The sequence below is a fragment of the Entelurus aequoreus genome, linkage group LG22, assembly GCF_033978785.1.
Source record: "Entelurus aequoreus isolate RoL-2023_Sb linkage group LG22, RoL_Eaeq_v1.1, whole genome shotgun sequence".
Classification (NCBI taxonomy): domain Eukaryota; kingdom Metazoa; phylum Chordata; class Actinopteri; order Syngnathiformes; family Syngnathidae; genus Entelurus; species Entelurus aequoreus.
The window spans coordinates 26,377,758-26,396,485 of NC_084752.1; the positions used below are offsets into that span (position 1 = coordinate 26,377,758).

The window sequence follows — 18,728 nt, forward strand, 5'->3', positions numbered from 1 at the left end:
GGAGAAGCTCAGGAAACCATCGGAAAAAGTGGAGCACTCTGATGAGGGGGCGCCTAGAGTTGAATTGGGGACCTTTTTACCTGCAGTCAAATGCTCTACCAGTGAGCTGCAAACCCTGTCCAAAAACCTTGTTTCATCGTACAAATTATGTTTTAGGTTTTGAACATTGCTCATTAAAACATGTATATATTGGAATCGACCACAAAAGGTAAAGAGGAAAACTAACGACATTTGAAGTGGACACTTCTTGTTCTGCAGTCAAATGTTCTACCAGTGAGCAACACACCTGTCTGATATTACAAATGTGTTCAATTGTACAAATAGCATGTGTGGTTTTGCACAACGCTAATGAGAGTCATATAAGTTGAGTCTTTGTTCACAGAAGGTGGAGGAACCTGATGAGGGGGCACCCAGAGTTGAACTGGGGACCTGTTGATCTGCAGTCAAATGCTCTACCACTGAGCTACACCCCCTTTTAAGTATGTTGATTCTATTATAAAAACACTTTATGGTTTTAAAACATTGTTAAAAAAAAAAAGTAGAAGAACAAAAAATGCTCAGAAGAAGTAGGGGATTCTGATTAGGGGGTGGCGCCCAGAGCTGAACTCGGGACTTCTTGATCTGCAGTCAAATGCTCTACCAATGAGCTACACCACCTAGCAATGTTGCAAATTTGTTTGTACAAAATATGCTTGGGGTTTAAAAAATTGCTCAAGAAAATTTTTAAAACTCAGAAAAAGTGGTGGATCCTGAAGAGGGTCCAGAGTTGAACTAGGGACCTCTTGATCTGCAGTCAAAGGGTCCTCCACTGAGCTACACCCCTGATAAAGATAGTAATTCAATTAGACATAACACAATTTGGGTATAAAACATGGCTCAATAAGATTGGAGAAGCTCAGGAAACCATCGGAAAAAGTGGAGGACTCTGATGAGGGGGCGCCCAGATTTGAACTGGGGACCTTTTTACCCGCAGTCAAACGCTCCACCACTGAGCAACACGACTGTCCGATATTACAAATTTGTTTAATGTACAAATGGAATTTGTGATTTTGATTAACACTTAAAAGAGTTGTACAAGTTGTGACTTTGTTCAAAGGAAATGGAGGAACCTGATGAGGGGGCACCCAGAGTTGAACTGGGGACCTCTTGATCTGCAGTCAAATGCTCTACCACTGAGCTACACCCCCTGTTAAGTAAGGTGATTCCATTATACAAAGCACTTTTTGGGTTTAAAACATTGCTCAAGTAATTTGTAGAAAATCCGAAAACACTCGGAAGAAGTAGAGGACTCTGATTAGGGGGTGGCACCCAGAGCTGGACTCGGGACTTCTTGATCTGCAGTGTAATGCTCTACCAATGAGCTACACCACCTGGCAATGTTGCAGATTTCTCTGTAGAAAACATGCTTGGGGTTTAAAAAATTGCTCAAGAATTATTTTTTTTAAAGCTCAGAAAAAGTGGCAGACCCTGAAGAGGGGACACCAGAGTTGAACTGGGGACCTCTTGATCTGCAGTCAAATGCTCTACCACTGAGCTACACCTCCTGTTAAGCAGAGTAATTCAATTATACATAACACGATTTGCGTATAAAACACGGCTCAATGAAATTGGAGAAGCTCAGGAAACCATCGGAAAAAGTGGAGCACTCAGATGAGGTGGCGCCTAGAGTTGAATTGGGGACCTTTTTACCTGCAGTCAAATGCTCTACCAGTGAGCTGCAAACACTGTCCAAAAATCTTGTTTCATCGTACAAATTAAGTTTTAGGTTTTGAACATTGCTCATTAAAACATGTATATATTGGAATTGACCACAAAAGGTAAAGAGGAAAACTTATAAAACTAACGACATTTGAAGTGGACACTTCTTGTTCTGCAGTCAAATGTTCTACCAGTGAGCAACACACCTGTCTGATATTACAAATATGTTCAATTGTACAAATAGCATTTGTGGTTTTGCACAACGCTAATGAGAGTCTGATGAGGGGAAAAAGTGTAGGACTCTGATGAGGGGGCGCCCAGATTTGAACTGGGGACCTTCTTACCCGCAGTCAAACACTCCACCACTGAGCAACACGCCTATCCGATATTACAAATTTGTTTAATTGTACAAATGGCATTTGTGATTTTGAACAACACTAAAATGAGTTGTACAAGTTGAGACTTTGTTCAAAGGGAGCGGAGTAGGGATGTGCGTATCGATCCTGTGGTATCGATATATCGATACTCACACGCTGCTCATTTGGCATCACTTTTCTGAAAAAAGTATCGATATAAACCAAAAAACGGCGTGTGGGGGGTGCAAGCATCACTTTCAGATGTTTTTGATGACTTACTTAACTTACTATGTGCTGGGACAGCCCTGTACCTGGCAGAGTATAGAGCTGGCCCAGTCACGTGACAGGAGACAGCGAATGAGCGTCGTCAACGTGCAACACACACACAGCCAGCCGACAGCGATGCAGCCAGGAATATCCAGTGTTGTCCAATTGTTGCCTTAAAACAGGCATTGTTTTGTTTTTGTTTTTAGTAATGTTTACTGAATATTTTTGTTTAAATGATTATCCTAAATTCAAATAATTTCCACACAGGGGAATTTACTGTTAGTTGAAAATAGGGATGATACTCGAAACCGGTTTTCCCGGTTATTCGATAAGAAAAGAACCGAGTCCTCGGACTCGAATCCCTTTTTGAGAACCGGTACTCGTTACCGAGACCACTATAGTAAAGAAAAGAGTTGGTTCTTCATTCGAATCCCTCGGAACGAATCCCGTCCCGACCAGAAATGCTCCGTGTGACATCACAAGAAATCAGTCACGTAGCTCAGTCATTAGGCGCAGATAGCAAAAGCAGGAAAAAAATGGACGGGAAAAAGCGTTCCAAGGTGTAATAAAGTTCAAAACAAAAGGTATAATCCAATGAATAACTTTACTGAGAGATTTGAGCAGGGTACAAACACATGAAGAACACTTTTACGACCCACCGGAAACATAGCAACCAGGCTAGCAACGCACCTCCTTTACGGCAGCTGTCGCAACGTTCTTAAAGCAACCGCAGCACATACATATATATACAACACATCTCCCTTTTTCAACTTTTGTTTTTCTTTCCTTGTAAACAAAACAAAATCACACTGTATATGTGTTGTCTGTCTAATTATAAATAATGCAGACGAGGCGTGTTGGCTGAGTTCTTGACGTTTACTTTCACGGGTGACGACATGCAACACTTTTCGGGGCTACCGCGCATGCTCGTCACTCCCGTTGCATGATGGGTAGTGTAGTTGTTATATTCCCTAGCTCATAACATCTTTCCCCCTATAAAGAAATAATGTTAACTCAATAAAGTGTATTTCTTTTTTTAGCTTTAAATTTTCATTTTTTAGCATTGTAACCACATTTGCAAACAACTTTTCTCTTCATAGAATTTTCTTTCAATAAAGAAATAAAGTGCAAAAATGTCAAAGCATCATAACAAACAGTTATGTCAAATAGCAGCAGAAGTGCACTTTTTGGAGAGCTGTATAATTTCCAGTTTTGTGCCCAAGGGACTGATTTTATTTAACACTATAGTATTATTTATACACCTATAGTGATCACAGAGACAGGTTGTTTTTGTGATACTGTATATATTTGTTTTTCTGAAAAATCCCACTTAATATCCTTTTGGGTAACAACAGTCAATATTTATTTATTTTATTTTATTTTTTTAGGGGGGTAACAGTCAATATTTATTTATTTTTTAGATTAAATTGTTTTCTTATATAATAAAAGTGAGCTTTTGTTAAACCAAATATTGTGGTTTTTTTTTCCATATACAACAACCTATCTGGACTCGATAAGAGAATCGATAAGGAATCGGTTCGATAAGAGGATTCGATAATAGACTCGAACTCGATAATTTCTTATCAAACATCATCCCTAGTTGAAAATTGCTTGAGTATTTAAAACAAGATAAGAAAGAGATACAATTTGGAGATTCTTCATCTTTGCATTACAGTTTTATTTTTTTCCAAGAAAATCTTGAATATATGATTGAATGTGATTTTCGTTTTAATCTGTACCATGATTTCTTACGTTTCGAAAACATTAGCCTATTTCATATTTCATTAATTGCTAATTATATCACAAACTTTAAAAAATAACTGTAGCTTCTTGCAATTCGGATTTGACTGTTAATTGGAAAGCCCTAATATTTAATTATTATTATATATAATATATAGTTATTATTATATATAATATTTAATTTATTTTTCATATTTATGTTATTTATTTTAATTTTACTTTTATTATATATTGACCATAATACATGTGGTATAAATGGTCTGTATTTGTCTTGTGATTTGTCTTAAATAATAACAATAGTAATAATATTTTTGACTGACAAAAAATTGCCAATAAGAAATTATTGCTATCGGTATCGGTATCGATGAAAATGCGAGAAAAAGTATCGGTATCGTATCGAATCCTAAAAGTGTGGTATCGCCCATCCCTAGAGTGGAGGAACCTGATGAGGGGGCACCCAGAGTTGAACTGGGGACCTCTTGATCTGCAGTCAAATACTCTACCACTGAGCTACACCCCCTTTTAAGTATGTTGATTACATTATACAAAACACTTTTTGGGTTTAAAACATTGCTCAAGTAATTTGTATTAAATTAGAAAACACTTGGAAGAAGTAGAGGACTCTGATTAGGGGGTGGCACCCAGAGCTGGACTCAGGACTTCTTGATCTGTAGTGAAATGCTCTACCAATGAGCTACACCACCTGGCAATGTTGCAGATTTGTCTGTAGAAAACATGCTTGGGGTTTAAAAAATTGCTCAAGAATTATTTTTTTTTAAAGCTCAGAAAAAGTGGTGGACCCTAAAGAGGGGGCACCCACAGTTGAACTGGGGACCTCTTGATCTGCAGTCAAATGCTCTACCACTGAGCTACACCCCCTGTCAAGCATAGTAATGCAATTATACATAACACTATTTGCGTATAAAACACAGCCCAAAAAAAATTGGAGAAGCTCAGGAAACCATCGGAAAAAGTGGAGCACTCTGATGAGGGGGCGCCCAGAGTTCAATTGGGGACCTTTTTACCTGCAGTCAAATGCTCTACCAGTGAGCTGCAAACCCTGTCCAAAAACCTTGTTTCATCGTACAAAATATGTTTTAGGTTTTGAACATTGCTCATTAAAACGTGTATATATTGGAATTGACCACAAAAGGTAAAGAGGAAAACTTATAAAACTAACTACATTTGAAGTGGACACCTCTTGTTCTGCAGTCAAATGTTCTACCAGTGAGCAACACACCTGTCTGATATTACAAATGTGTTCAATTGTACAAATAGCATTTGTGGTTTTGCACAACGCTAATGAGAGTCGTATAAGTTGAGACTTTGTTCACAGAAGGTGAAGGAACCTGTTGAGGGGGCACCCAGAGTTGAACTGGGGACCTGTTGATCTGCAGTCAAATGCTCTACCACTGAGCTACACCCCCTTTTGTGTATGTTGATTCTATTGTAAAACACTTTTTGGGTTTAAAACATTGCTCAAGAAAATTGTAGAAGAACAAAAAATGCTCAGAAGTAAGGGACTCTGATTAGGGGGTGGGGCACAGAGCTGAACTCGGGACTTCTTGATCTGCAGTCAAATGCTCTACCAATGAGCTACACCACCTGGCAATGTTGCAAATTTGTTTGTACAAAATATGCTTGGGGTTTCAAAAATAGAAGAATATTTTTAAAGCTCAGAAAAAGTGGTGGATCCTGAAGAGGGTCCAGAGTTGAACTAGGGACCTCTTGATCTGCAGTCAAAGGGTCCTCCACTGAGCTACAACCCCTGATAAAGAGATACATTCAATTAGACATAACACGATTTGCGTATAAAACACGGCTCAATAAAATTGGAGAAGCTCAGGAAACCATCAGAAAATGTGGAGCACTCAGATGAGGGGGCGCCAGAGTTGAATTGGGGACCTTTTTATCTGCAGTGAAATGCTCTACCAGTGAGCTGCAAACACAATCCAAAAACCTTGTTTCATCATACAAAATATGTTTTAGGTTTTGAACATTGCTTTTTAAAACTTGTATGTATTGGTATCGACCACAAAAGGACAAAGATAAACTTATGAGAGTAACCAGAAATGAAGTAGAGACCTCTTGATCTGCAGTCAAAGGGTCCTCCACTGAGCTACACCCCCTGATAAAGATAATAATTCAATTAGACATAACACAATTTGCGTATAAAACATGTCTCAATAAGATTGGAGAAGCTCAGGAAACCATCGGAAAAAGTGTAGGACTCTGATGAGGGGGCGCCCAGATTTGAACTGGGGACCTTCTTACCCGCAGTCAAACGCTCCACCACTGAGCAACACGCCTGTCCGATATTACAAATTTGTTTAATTGTACAAATGGCATTTGTGATTTTGAACAACACTAAAATGAGTTGTACAAGTTGAGACTTTGTTCAAAGGGAGTGGAGGAACCTGATGAGAGGGCACCCAGACTTGAACTGGGGACTTCTTGATCTGCAGTCAAATGCTCTACCACTGAGCCACAACCCCTTTGAAGTATGTTGATTACATTATACAAAACAGTTTTTGGGTTTAAAACATTGCTCAAGTAATTTGTATAAAATCTGAAAACACTCGGAAGAAGTAGAGGACTCTGATTAGGAGGTGGCACCCAGAGCTGGACTCGGGACTTCTTGATCTGCAGTGAAATGCTCTACCAATGAGCTACACCACCTGGCAATGTTGCAGATTTGTCTGTAGAAAACATGCTTGGGCTTTAAAAAATTGCTCAAGAATTATTTTTTTTTAAAGCTCAGAAAAAGTGGTGGACCCTAAAAAAGGGGACACCCAGAGTTGAACTGGGGACCTCTTGATCTGCAGTCAAATGCTCTACCACTGAGCTACACCCCCTGTCAAGCATTATAATTCAATTATACATAACACGATTTGCGTATAAAACACGGCTCAATAAAATTGGAAAAGCTCAGGAAACCATCGGAAAAAGTGGAGCACTCTGATGAGGGGGCGCCCAGAGTTGAATTGGGGACCTTTTTACCTGCAGTCAAATGCTCTACCAGTGAGCTGCAAACCCTGTCCAAAAACCTTGTTTCATCGTACAAAATATGTTTTAGGTTTTGAGCATTGCTCATTAAAACGTGTATATATTGGAATTGACCACAAAAGGTAAAGAGGAAAACTTATAAAACTAACTACATTTGAAGTGGACACTTCTTGTTCTGCAGTCACATGTTCTACCAGTGAGCAACACACCTGTCTGATATTACAAATGTGTTCAATTGTACAAGTAGCATTTGTGGTTTTGCACAACGCTAATGAGAGTTGTATAAGTTGAGACTTTGTTCACAGAAGGTGAAGGAACCTGATAAGGGGGCACCCAGAGTTGAACTGAGGAACTGTTGATCTGCAGTCAAATGATCTACCACTGAGCTACACCCCCTTTTGTGTATGTTGGTTCTATGGTAAAACACTTTTTGGGTTTAAAACATTGCTCAAGAAAATTGTAGAAGAACAAAAAACACTCAGAAGAAGTAAGGGACTCTGATTAAGAGGTGGGGCACAGAGCTGAACTCGGGACTTCTTGATCTGCAGTCAAATGCTCTACCAATGAGCTACACCACCTGGCAATGTTGCAAATTTGTTTGTACAAAATATGCTTGGGGTTTCAAAAATAGAAGAATATTTTTAAAGCTCAGAAAAAGTGGTGGATCCTGAAGAGGGTCCAGAGTTGAACTAGAGACCTCTTGATCTGCAGTTAAAGGGTCCTCCACTGAGCTACACCCCCTGATAAAGATATAAATTCAATTAGACATAACACAATTTGCGTATAAAACATGGCTCAATAAAATTGCAGAAGCTCAGGAAACCATCGGAAAAAGTGGAGCACTCAGATGAGGGGGCGCCAGAATTGAATTGGGGACCTTTTTATCCGTAGTGAAATGCTCTACCAGTGAGCTGCAAACACAATCCAAAAACCTTGTTTCATCATACAAAATATGTTTTAGGTTTTGAACATTGCTTTTTAAAACTTGTATGTATTGGTATCGACCACAAAAGGACAAAAGGAAAACTTATGAGAGTAACCAGAAATGAATTAGAGACTTCTTGTTCGGCAGTCAAACGATCCACCACTGAGCAACACGCCTGTCCGATATTACAAATGTGTTTAATTGTACAAATGGCATTTGTGATTTTGAACAACACTAAAAAGAGTTGTACAAGTTGATACTTTGTTCAAAGGAAGTGGAGGAACCTGATGAGGGGGCGCCCAGAGTTGAACTGGGGACCTCTTGATCTGCAGTCAAATGCTCTACCACTGAGCTACACCCCCTGTTAAACATAGTAATTAAATTTTACATAACACGATTTGCGTATAAAACATGGCTCAATAAAATTGGAGAAGCTCAGGAAACCATCGGAAAAAGTGGAGCACTCTGATGAGGGGGCGCCCAGAGTTGAATTGGGGACCTTTTTACCTGCAGTCAAATGCTCTACCAGTGAGCTGCAAACCCTGTCCAAAAACCTTGTTTCATCGTACAAATTATGTTTTAGGTTTTGAACATTGCTCATTAAAACATGTATATATTGGAATTGACCACAAAAGGTAAAGAGGAAAACTAACTACATTTGAAGTGGACACTTCTTGTTCTGCAGTCAAATGTTCTACCAGTGAGCAACACACCTGTCTGATATTACAAATGTGTTCAATTGTACAAATAGCATTTGTGGTTTTGCACAACGCTAATGAGAGTCTGATGAGGGGAAAAAGTGTAGGACTCTGATGAGGGGGCGCCCAGATTTGAACTGGGGACCTTCTTAGCCGCAGTCAAACGCTCCACCACTGAGCAACACGCCTATCCGATATTACAAATTTGTTTAATTGTACAAATGGCATTTGTGATTTTGAACAACACTAAAATGAGTTGTACAAGTTGAGACTTTGTTCAAAGGGAGTGGAGGAACCTGATGAGGGGGCGCCCAGAGTTGAACTGGGGACCTCTTGATCTGCAGTCAAATGCTCTACCACTGAGCTACACCCCCTTTTAAGTATGTTGATTACATTATACAAAACAATTTTGGGTTTAAAACATTGCTCAAGTAATTTGTATAAAATTAGAAAACACTTGGAAGAAGTAGAGGACTCTGATTAGGGGGTGGCACCCAGAGCTGGAGTCAGGACTTCTTGATCTGCAGTGAAATGCTCTACCAATGAGCTACACCACCTGGCAATGTTGCAGATTTGTCTGTAAAAAACATGCTTGGGGTTTAAAAAATTGCTCAAGAATTATTTTTTTTTAAAGCTCAGAAAAAAAAGGTGGACCCTAAAGAGGGGGCACCCAGAGTTGAACTGGGGCCTCTTGATCTGCAGTCAAATGCTCTACCACTGAGCTACACCCCCTGTCAAGCATAGTAATGCAATTATACATAACACGATTTGCGTATAAAACACGGCTCAATAAAATTGGAAAAGCTCAGGAAACCATCGGAAAAAGTGGAGCACTCTGATGAGGGGGCGCCAGAGTTCAATTGGGGACCTTTTTACCTGCAGTCAAATGCTCTACCAGTGAGCTGCAAACACTGTCCAAAAACCTTGTTTCATCGTACAAAATATGTTTTAGGTTTTGAACATTGCTCATTAAAACGTGTATATATTGGAATTGACCACAAAAGGTAAAGAGGAAAACTTATAAAACTAACTACATTTGAAGTGGACACTTCTTGTTCTGCAGTCAAATGTTCTACCAGTGAGCAACACACCTGTCTGATATTACAAATGTGTTCAATTGTACAAATAGCATTTGTGGTTTTGCACAACGCTAATGAGAGTCGTATAAGTTGAGACTTTGTTCACAGAAGGTGAACGAACCTGTTGAGGGGGCACCCAGAGTTGAACTGGGGACCTGTTGATCTGCAGTCAAATGCTCTACCACTGAGCTACACCACCTTTTGTGTATGTTGATTCTATTGTAAAACACTTTTTGGGTTTAAAACATTGCTCAAGAAAATTGTAGAAGAACAAAAAATGCTCAGAAGAAGTAAGGGACTCTGATTAGGGGGTGGGGCCCAGAGCTGAACTCGGGACTTCTTGATCTGCAGTCAAATGCTCTACCAATGAGCTACACCACCTGGCAATGTTGCAAATTTGTTTGTACAAAATATGCTTCGGGTTTCAAAAATAGAAGAATATTTTTAAAGCTCAGAAAAAGTGGTGGATCCTGAAGAGGGTCCAGAGTTGAACTAGGGACCTCTTGATCTGCAGTCAAAGGGTCCTCCACTGAGCTACACCCCCTGATGAAGATATAAATTCAATTAGACATAACACGATTTGCGTATAAAACATGGCTCAATAAAATTGGAGAAGCTCAGGAAACCATCGGAAAAAGTGGAGCACTCAGATGAGGGGGCGCCAGAGTTGAATTGGGGACCTTTTTATCTGCAGTGAAATGTTCTACCAGTGAGCTGCAAACACAATCCAAAAACCTTGTTTCATCATACAAAATATGTTTTAGGTTTTGAACATTGCTTTTTAAAACTTGTATGTATTGGTATTGACCACAAAAGGACAAAAGGAAAACTTATGAGAGTAACCAGAAATGAAGTAGAGACTTCTTGTTCGGCAGTCAAACGATCCACCACTGAGCAACACGCCTGTCCGATATTACAAATTTGTTTAATTGTACAAATGGCATTTGTGATTTTGAACAACACTAAGAAGAGTTGTACAAGTTGATACTTTGTTCAAAGGAAGTGGAGGAACCTGATGAGGGGGCACCCAGAGTTGAACTGGGGACCTCTTGATCTGCAGTCAAATGCTCTACCACTGAGCTACACCCCCTGTTAAACATAGTAATTCAATTTTACATAACACGATTTGCGTATAAAACATGGCTCAATAAAATTGGAGAAGCTCAGGAAACCATCGGAAAAAGTGGAGCACTCTGATGAGGGGGCACCTAGAGTTGAATTGGGGACCTTTTTACCTGCAGTCAAATGCTCTACCAGTGAGCTGCAAACCCTGTCCAAAAACCTTGTTTCATCGTACAAATTATGTTTTAGGTTTTGAACATTGCTCATTAAAACATGTATATATTGGAATTGACCACAAAAGGTAAAGAGGAAAACTAACGACATTTGAAGTGGACACTTCTTGTTCTGCAGTCAAATGTTCTACCAGTGAGCAACACACCTGTCTGATATTACAAATGTGTTCAATTGTACAAATAGCATTTGTGGTTTTGCACAACGCTAATGAGAGTCATATAAGTTGAGACTTTGTTCACAGAAGGTGAAGGAACCTGATGAGGGGGCACCCAGAGTTGAACTGGGGACCTGTTGATCTGCAGTCAAATGCTCTATCACTGAGCTACACCCCCTTTTAAGTATGTTGATTCTAATATAAAAACACTTTTTGGTTTTAAAACATTGCTCCAAAAAAAAGTAGAAGAACAAAAAATGCTCAGAAGAAGTAAGGGACTCTGATTAGGGGGTGGCGCCCAGAGCTGAACTCGGGACTTCTTGATCTGCAGTCAAATGCTCTACCAATGAGCTACACCACCTAGCAATGTTGCAAATTTGTTTGTACAAAATATGCTTGGGGTTTAAAAAATTTCTCAAGAAAATTTTTAAAACTCAGAAAAAGTGGTGGATCCTGAAGAGGGTCCAGAGTTGAACTAGGGACCTCTTGATCTGCAGTCAAAGGGTCCTCCACTGAGCTACACCCCCTGATAAAGGTAATAATTCAATTAGACATTACACAATTTGGGTATAAAACATGGCTCAATAAGATTGGAGAAGCTCAGGAAACCATCGGAAAAAGTAGAGGACTCTGATGAGGGGGCGCCCAGATTTGAACTGGGGACCTTCTTACCCGCAGTCAAACGCTCCACCACTGAGCAACATGCCTGTCCGATATTACAAATTTGTTTAATTGTACAAATGGCATTTGTGATTTTGAACAACACTAAAATGAGTTGTACAAGTTGAGACTTTGTTCAAAGGGAGTGGAGGAACCTGATGAGGGGGCACCCAGAGTTGAACTGGGGACCTCTTGATCTGCAGTCAAATGCTCTACCACTGAGCTACACCCCTTTTAAGCATGTTGGTTACCTTATACAAAACACTTTGTGGGTTTAAAACATTGCTCAAGTAATTTGTATAAAATCAGAAAACACTCGGAAGAAGTAGAGGACTCTGATTAGGGGGTGGCACCCAGAGCTGGACTCGGGACTTATTGATCTTTAGTGAAATGCTCTACCAATGAGCTACAACACCTGGCAATGTTGCAGATTTGTCTGTAGAAAACATGCTTGGGGTTTAAAAAATTGCTCAAGAATTATTTTTTTTAAAGCTCAGAAAAAGTGGTGGACCCTGAAGAGGGGGCACCCAGAGTTGAACTGGGGACCTCTTGATCTGCAGTCAAATGCTCTACCACTGAGCTACACCCCCTGTTAAGCAGAGCATTTCAAATATATATAACACGATTTGCGTATAAAACACGGCTCAATAAAATTGGAGAAGCTCAGGAAACCATCGGAAAAAGTGGAGCACTCTGATGAGGGGGCGCCCAGAGTTGAATTGGGGACCTTTTTACCTGCAGTCAAATGCTCTACCAGTGAGCTGCAAACCCTGTCCAAAAACCTGGTTTCATCGTACAAAATATGTTTTAGGTTTTGAACATTGCTCTTTAAAACATGTATATATTGGAATTGACCACAAAAGGTAAAGATGAAAACTTATAAAACTAACGACATTTGAAGTGGACACTTCTTGTTCTGCAGTCAAATGTTCCACCAGTGAGCAACACACCTGCCTGATATTACAAATGTGTTCAATTGTACAAATAGCATTTGTGGTTTTGCACAACGCTAATGAGAGTCATATAAGTTGAGACGTTGTTCACAGAAGGTGAAGGAACCTGATGAGGGGGCACCCAGAGTTGAACAGGGGAGCAGGTTGATCTGCAGTCAAATGCTCTACCACTGAGCTACACCCCCTTTTAAGTATGTTGATTTTATTATAAAAACACTTTTTGGTTTAAAACATTGCTCAAGAAAATTGTAGAAGAACAAAAAATGCTCAGAAGAAGTAAGGGACTCTGATTAGGGGGTGGGGCCCAGAGCTGAACTCGGGACTTCTTGATCTGCAGTCAAATGCTCTACCAATGAGCTACACCACCTGGCAATGTTGCAAATTTGTTTGTACAAAATATGCTTGGGGTTTCAAAAATAGAAGAATATTTTTAAAGCTCAGAAAAAGTGGTGGATCCTGAAGAGGGTCCAGAGTTGAACTAGGGACCTCTTGATCTGCAGTCAAAGGGTCCTCCACTGAGCTACACCCCCTGATAAAGATATAAATTCAATTAGACATAACACGATTTGCGTATAAAACATGGCTCAATAAAATTGGAGAAGCTCAGGAAACCATCGGAAAAAGTGGAGCACTCAGATGAGGGGGCGCCAGAGTTGAATTGGGGACCTTTTTATCCGTAGTGAAATGCTCTACCAGTGAGCTGCAAACACAATCCAAAAACCTTGTTTCATCATACAAAATATGTTTTAGGTTTTGAACATTGCTTTTTAAAACTTGTATGTATTGGTATCGACCACAAAAGCACAAAAGGAAAACTTATGAGAGTAACCAGAAATGAAGTAGAGACTTCTTGTTCGGCAGTCAAACGATCCACCACTGAGCAACACGCCTGTCCGATATTACAAATGTGTTTAATTGTACAAATGGCATTTGTGATTTTGAACAACACTAAAAAGAGCTGTACAAGTTGATACTTTGTTCAAAGGAAGTGGAGGAACCTGATGAGGGGGCACCCAGAGTTGAACTGGGGACCTCTTGATCTGCAGTCAAATGCTCTACCACTGAGCTACACCCCCTGTTAAACATAGTACCGTATTTTCCGCACCATAAGGCGCCCCGTGTTATTAGCCGCACGTTTAATGAACGGCATATTTCAAAACTTTGTTTACCTGTTAGCCGCCCCGTGCTATTAGCCGCACCTACGCTACGCTAAAGGGAATGTCAACAAAACAGTCAGATAGGTCAGTCAAATTTTAATAATATATTACAAACCAGCGTTCTAACAACTCTGTTCACTCCCAAAATGTAATGTGCAAATGTGCAATCACAAAAATAGTAACACTCAAAATAGTGCAGAGCAATAGCAACATCAATAACTCAACGTTGCTCATACGTTAGTGTCACACAACACACAAAATAAACATTTAAAGCTCACTTTCTGAAGTTATTACTCATCTACAAATCCCTCGAATTATTCTTCTTCGGTGTGCTTCACTTGTTTTTTGACACCATCTGTGATGTGGACGCGCATGCAGTCGTAGATCAACAGGAACGGCGCTGCGTGAAAAAAGTCACCCGGTGTCTTCGCGTAAACGTCTATCAACCACTCGCTCATCTTTTCTTCATCCATCCATCCCTTCGAGTTAGCTTTTATGATGATGCCGGCTGGAAAGTTCTCTTTTGGCAAGGTCTTCCTTTTGAATATCACCGTGGGTGGAAGTTTCTGGCCGTTAGCATGGCAAGCTAGAACCACAGTAGGACGACTTCTCATTCCCTGTGGTGCGAATATTCACCGTACGTGTTCCCGTTGTATCCACAGTGCGGTTCACATGAATATCAAAAGTCAGTGGAACCTTGTACGCGTGTCTCTTAGTAGGAGACATTTTGTTGTCTTTACAGAAAAACAAATGAAATTAAATATCCGCGAGCTTCTTCTTCTCTGGGGGCGGGTGCTCACCTTGGCGGTTGCTTACAGTAGAAGAAGAAGCGCTTCCTCTTCTATGGGGCGGTTGCTTACCGTAGAAGAAGAAGCGCTTCCTCTTTTACGGGGAAAAAAGATGGCGACTGTTTACCGTAGTTGCGAGACCTAAACCTTATGAAAATAAATATGAATATTAATCCATATATAAGGCGCACCGGGTTATTAGCCGCACTGTCTGCTTTTGACAAAAATTGTGGTTTTTAGGTGCGGCTTATGGTGCGGAAAATACGGTAATTCAATTTTACATAACACGATTTGCGTATAAAACATGGCTCAATAAAATTGGAGAAGCTCAGGAAACCATCGGAAAAAGTGGAGCACTCTGATGAGGGGGCGCCTAGAGTTGAATTGGGGACCTTTTTACCTGCAGTCAAATGCTCTACCAGTGAGCTGCAAACCCTGTCCAAAAACCTTGTTTCATCGTACAAATTATGTTTTAGGTTTTGAACATTGCTCATTAAAACATGTATATATTGGAATTGACCACAAAAGGTAAAGAGGAAAACTAACTACATTTGAAGTGGACACTTCTTGTTCTGCAGTCAAATGTTCTACCACTGAGCAACACACCTGTCCGATATTACAAATGTGTTCAATTGTAAATAGCATTTGTGGTTTTGCACAACGCTAATGAGAGTCATATAAGTTGAGTCTTTGTTCACAGAAGGTGAAGGAACCTGATGAGGGGGCACCCAGAGTTGAACTGGGGACCTGTTGATCTGCAGTCAAATGCTCTACCACTGAGCTACACCCCCCTTTAAGTATGTTGATTCTATTATAAAAACACTTTTTGGTTTTAAAACATTGCTAAAAAAAAAAGTAGAAGAACAAAAAATGCTCAGAAGAAGTAGGGGATTCTGATTAGGGGGTGGCGCCCAGAGCTGAACTCGGGACTTCTTGATCTGCAGTCAAATGCTCTACCAATGAGCTACACCACCTAGCAATGTTGCAAATTTGTTTGTACAAAATATGCTTGGGGTTTAAAAAATTGCTCAAGAAAATTTTTAAAAACTCAGAAAATGTGGTGTATCCTGTAGAGGGTCCAGAGTTGAACTAGGGACCTCTTGATCTGCAGTCAAAGGGTCCTCCACTGAGCTACACCCCCTGATAAAGATAATAATTCAATTAGACATAACACAATTTGGGTATAAAACATGGCTCAATAAGATTGGAGAAGCTCAGGAAACCATCGGAAAAAGTGGAGGACTCTGATGAGGGGGCGCCCAGATTTGAACTGGGGACCTTTTTACCCGCAGTCAAACGCTCCACCACTGAGCAACACGCCTGTCCGATATTACAAATTTGTTTAATGTACAAATGGAATTTGTGATTTTGATTAACACTAAAAAGAGTTGTACAAGTTGAGACTTTGTTCAAAGGAAATGGAGGAACCTGATGAAGGGGCACCCAGAGTTGAATTGGGGACCTCTTGATCTGCAGTCAAATGCTCCACCACTGAGCTACACCCCCTGTTAAGTAAGCCGATTCCATTATACAAAGCACTTTTTGGGTTTAAAACATTGCTCAAGTAATTTGTAGAAAATCCGAAAACATTCGGAAGAAGTAGAGGACTCTGATTAGGGGGTGGCACCCAGAGCTGGACTCGGGACTTCTTGATCTGCAGTGAAATGCTCTACCAATGAGCTACACCACCTGGCAATGTTGCAGATTTGTCTGTAGAAAACATGCTTGGGGTTTAAAAAAATGCTCAAGAATTATTTTTTTTAAAGCTCAGAAAAAGTGGCAGACCTGAAGAGGGGACACCCAGAGTTGAACTGGGGACCTCTTGATCTGCGGTCAAATGCTCTACCACAGAGCTACACCTCCTGTTAAGCAGAGTAATTCAATTATACATAACACGATTTGCGTATAAAACACGGCTCAATAAAATTGGAGAAGCTCAGGAAACCATCGTAAAAAGTGGAGCACTCTGATGAGGGGGCGCCCAGAGTTGAATTGGGGACCTTTTTACCTGCAGTCAAATGCTCTACCAGTGAGCTGCAACCCCTGTCCAAAAATCTTGTTTCATCGTACAAATTATGTTTTAGGTTTTGAACATTGCTCATTAAAACATGTACCGTAATTTCCGGACTATAAGCCGCACCTGACTATAAGCCGCACCAGCTAAATTTAGGGGAAAATACAGATTGCTCCATATATAAGCCGCACCCGACTATAAGCCGCAGGGTTTTGATGTGTAATTACCGTAGTATATAGGGGTTCCTGCTACCACGGAGGGGATTGTCGGGACAGAGATGACTGGGAACGCAAAGCGTCCCATTTATTAACAATAAATCTTTCAATCATTCAATCAAACTTTCACATCTTTGACATGGCGAACAGCATTCGTGCAGAGTACAAATAATACAACGGTGCAAATTAATACAAAGTGCTCACCTGTACGTTATCAAAATAACCAGCCTATCGATATATGAAAAGTCAGTCAGTCTTTAATCATTGTGTCATCGTCTTCCTCCTGCGTACTAAAACCACCAAAATCCTCTTCGTCGGTGTCGGAGAAGAACAGGCCGTAAATAAGCCGCACCCTTGTATAAGCCGCAGGGACCAGAACGAGGGGAAAAGTAGCGGCTTATAGTCCGGAAATTACGGTATATATTGGAATTGACCACAAAAGGTAAAAAGGAAACATTATAAAACTAACGACATTTGAAGTGGACACTTCTTGTTCTGCAGTCAAATGTTCTACCAGTGAGCAACACACCTGTCTGATATTACAAATATGTTCAATTGTACAAATAGCATTTGTGGTTTTGCACAACGCTAATGAGAGTCTGATGAGGGGGCGCCCAGATTTGAACTGGGGACCTTCTTCCCGGCAGTCAAACACTCCACCACTGAGCAACACGCCTATCCGATATTACAAATGTATTTAATTGTACAAATGGCATTTGTGATTTTGAACAACACTAAAATGAGTTGTACAAGTTGAGACTTTGTTCAAAGGGAGTGAAGGAACCTGATGAGGGGGCACCCAGAGTTGAACTGGGGACCTCTTGATCTGCAGTCAAATGCTCTACCACTGAGCTACACCCCCTTTTAAGTATGTTGATTACATTATACAAAACACTTTTTGGGTTTAAAACATTGCTCAAGTAATTTGTATAAAATTAGAAAACACTTGGAAGAAGTAGAGGACTCTGATTAGGGGGTGGCACCCAGAGCTGGAGTCAGGACTTCTTGATCTGCAGTGAAATGCTCTACCAATGAGCTACACCACCTGGCAATGTTGCAGATTTGTCTGTAGAAAACATGCTTGGGGTTTAAAAAATTGCTCAACAATTATTTTTTTTTAAAGCTCAGAAAAAGTGGTGGACCCTAAAGAGGGGGCACCCAGAGTTGAACTGGGGACCTCTTGATCTGCAGTCAAATGCTCTACCACTGAGCTACACCCCCTGTCAAGCATAGTAATGCAATTATACATAACACGATTTGTGTATAAAACACGGCTCAATAAAATTGGAAAAGCTCAGGAAACCATCGGAAAAAGTGGAGCACTCTGATGAGGGGGCGCCCATAGTTCAATTGGGGACCTTTTTACCTGCAGTCAAATGCTTTACCAGTGAGCTGCAAACACTGTCCAAAAACCTTGTTTCATCGTACAAAATATGTTTTAGGTTTTGAACATTGCTCATTAAAACGTGTATATATTGGAATTGACCACAAAAGATAAAGAGGAAAACTTATAAAACTAACTACATTTGAAGTGGACACTTCTTGTTCTGCAGTCAAATGTTCTACCAGTGAGCAACACACCTGTCTGATATTACAAATGTGTTCAATTGTACAAACAAATAGCATTTGTGGTTTTGCACAACGCTAATGAGAGTCATATAAGTTGAGACTTTGTTCACAGAAGGTGAAGGAACCTGTTGAGGGGGCACCCAGAGTTGAACT

At 40.3% G+C, this 18,728-nt stretch overlaps 12 non-coding genes across 12 annotated transcripts; all 12 read right to left on the reverse strand.

Annotated features, from left to right (window-relative positions):
- Positions 1 to 1,115: 1,115 nt before the first annotated feature.
- On the reverse strand, positions 1,116 to 1,187 carry trnac-gca (transfer RNA cysteine (anticodon GCA)). The gene has a single exon. It is a non-coding gene; the product is annotated as a tRNA-Cys (tRNA).
- Positions 1,188 to 4,509: 3,322 nt separating this feature from the next.
- Positions 4,510 to 4,581, reverse strand: trnac-gca (transfer RNA cysteine (anticodon GCA)). The gene has a single exon. It is a non-coding gene; the product is annotated as a tRNA-Cys (tRNA).
- Positions 4,582 to 6,844: 2,263 nt separating this feature from the next.
- On the reverse strand, positions 6,845 to 6,916 carry trnac-gca (transfer RNA cysteine (anticodon GCA)). The gene has a single exon. It is a non-coding gene; the product is annotated as a tRNA-Cys (tRNA).
- A 1,366-nt stretch (positions 6,917 to 8,282) lies between these two features.
- Positions 8,283 to 8,354, reverse strand: trnac-gca (transfer RNA cysteine (anticodon GCA)). The gene has a single exon. It is a non-coding gene; the product is annotated as a tRNA-Cys (tRNA).
- Positions 8,355 to 8,992: 638 nt separating this feature from the next.
- Positions 8,993 to 9,064, reverse strand: trnac-gca (transfer RNA cysteine (anticodon GCA)). Its single transcript has one exon. It is a non-coding gene; the product is annotated as a tRNA-Cys (tRNA).
- A 287-nt stretch (positions 9,065 to 9,351) lies between these two features.
- Positions 9,352 to 9,422, reverse strand: trnac-gca (transfer RNA cysteine (anticodon GCA)). Its single transcript has one exon. It is a non-coding gene; the product is annotated as a tRNA-Cys (tRNA).
- Positions 9,423 to 10,787: 1,365 nt separating this feature from the next.
- Positions 10,788 to 10,859, reverse strand: trnac-gca (transfer RNA cysteine (anticodon GCA)). Its single transcript has one exon. It is a non-coding gene; the product is annotated as a tRNA-Cys (tRNA).
- Positions 10,860 to 12,040: 1,181 nt separating this feature from the next.
- Positions 12,041 to 12,112, reverse strand: trnac-gca (transfer RNA cysteine (anticodon GCA)). The gene has a single exon. It is a non-coding gene; the product is annotated as a tRNA-Cys (tRNA).
- A 285-nt stretch (positions 12,113 to 12,397) lies between these two features.
- Positions 12,398 to 12,469, reverse strand: trnac-gca (transfer RNA cysteine (anticodon GCA)). Its single transcript has one exon. It is a non-coding gene; the product is annotated as a tRNA-Cys (tRNA).
- Positions 12,470 to 13,836: 1,367 nt separating this feature from the next.
- On the reverse strand, positions 13,837 to 13,908 carry trnac-gca (transfer RNA cysteine (anticodon GCA)). Its single transcript has one exon. It is a non-coding gene; the product is annotated as a tRNA-Cys (tRNA).
- A 3,888-nt stretch (positions 13,909 to 17,796) lies between these two features.
- On the reverse strand, positions 17,797 to 17,868 carry trnac-gca (transfer RNA cysteine (anticodon GCA)). Its single transcript has one exon. It is a non-coding gene; the product is annotated as a tRNA-Cys (tRNA).
- A 287-nt stretch (positions 17,869 to 18,155) lies between these two features.
- trnac-gca (transfer RNA cysteine (anticodon GCA)) lies at positions 18,156 to 18,227 on the reverse strand. Its single transcript has one exon. It is a non-coding gene; the product is annotated as a tRNA-Cys (tRNA).
- Between the last annotated feature and the right edge of the window lie 501 nt (positions 18,228 to 18,728).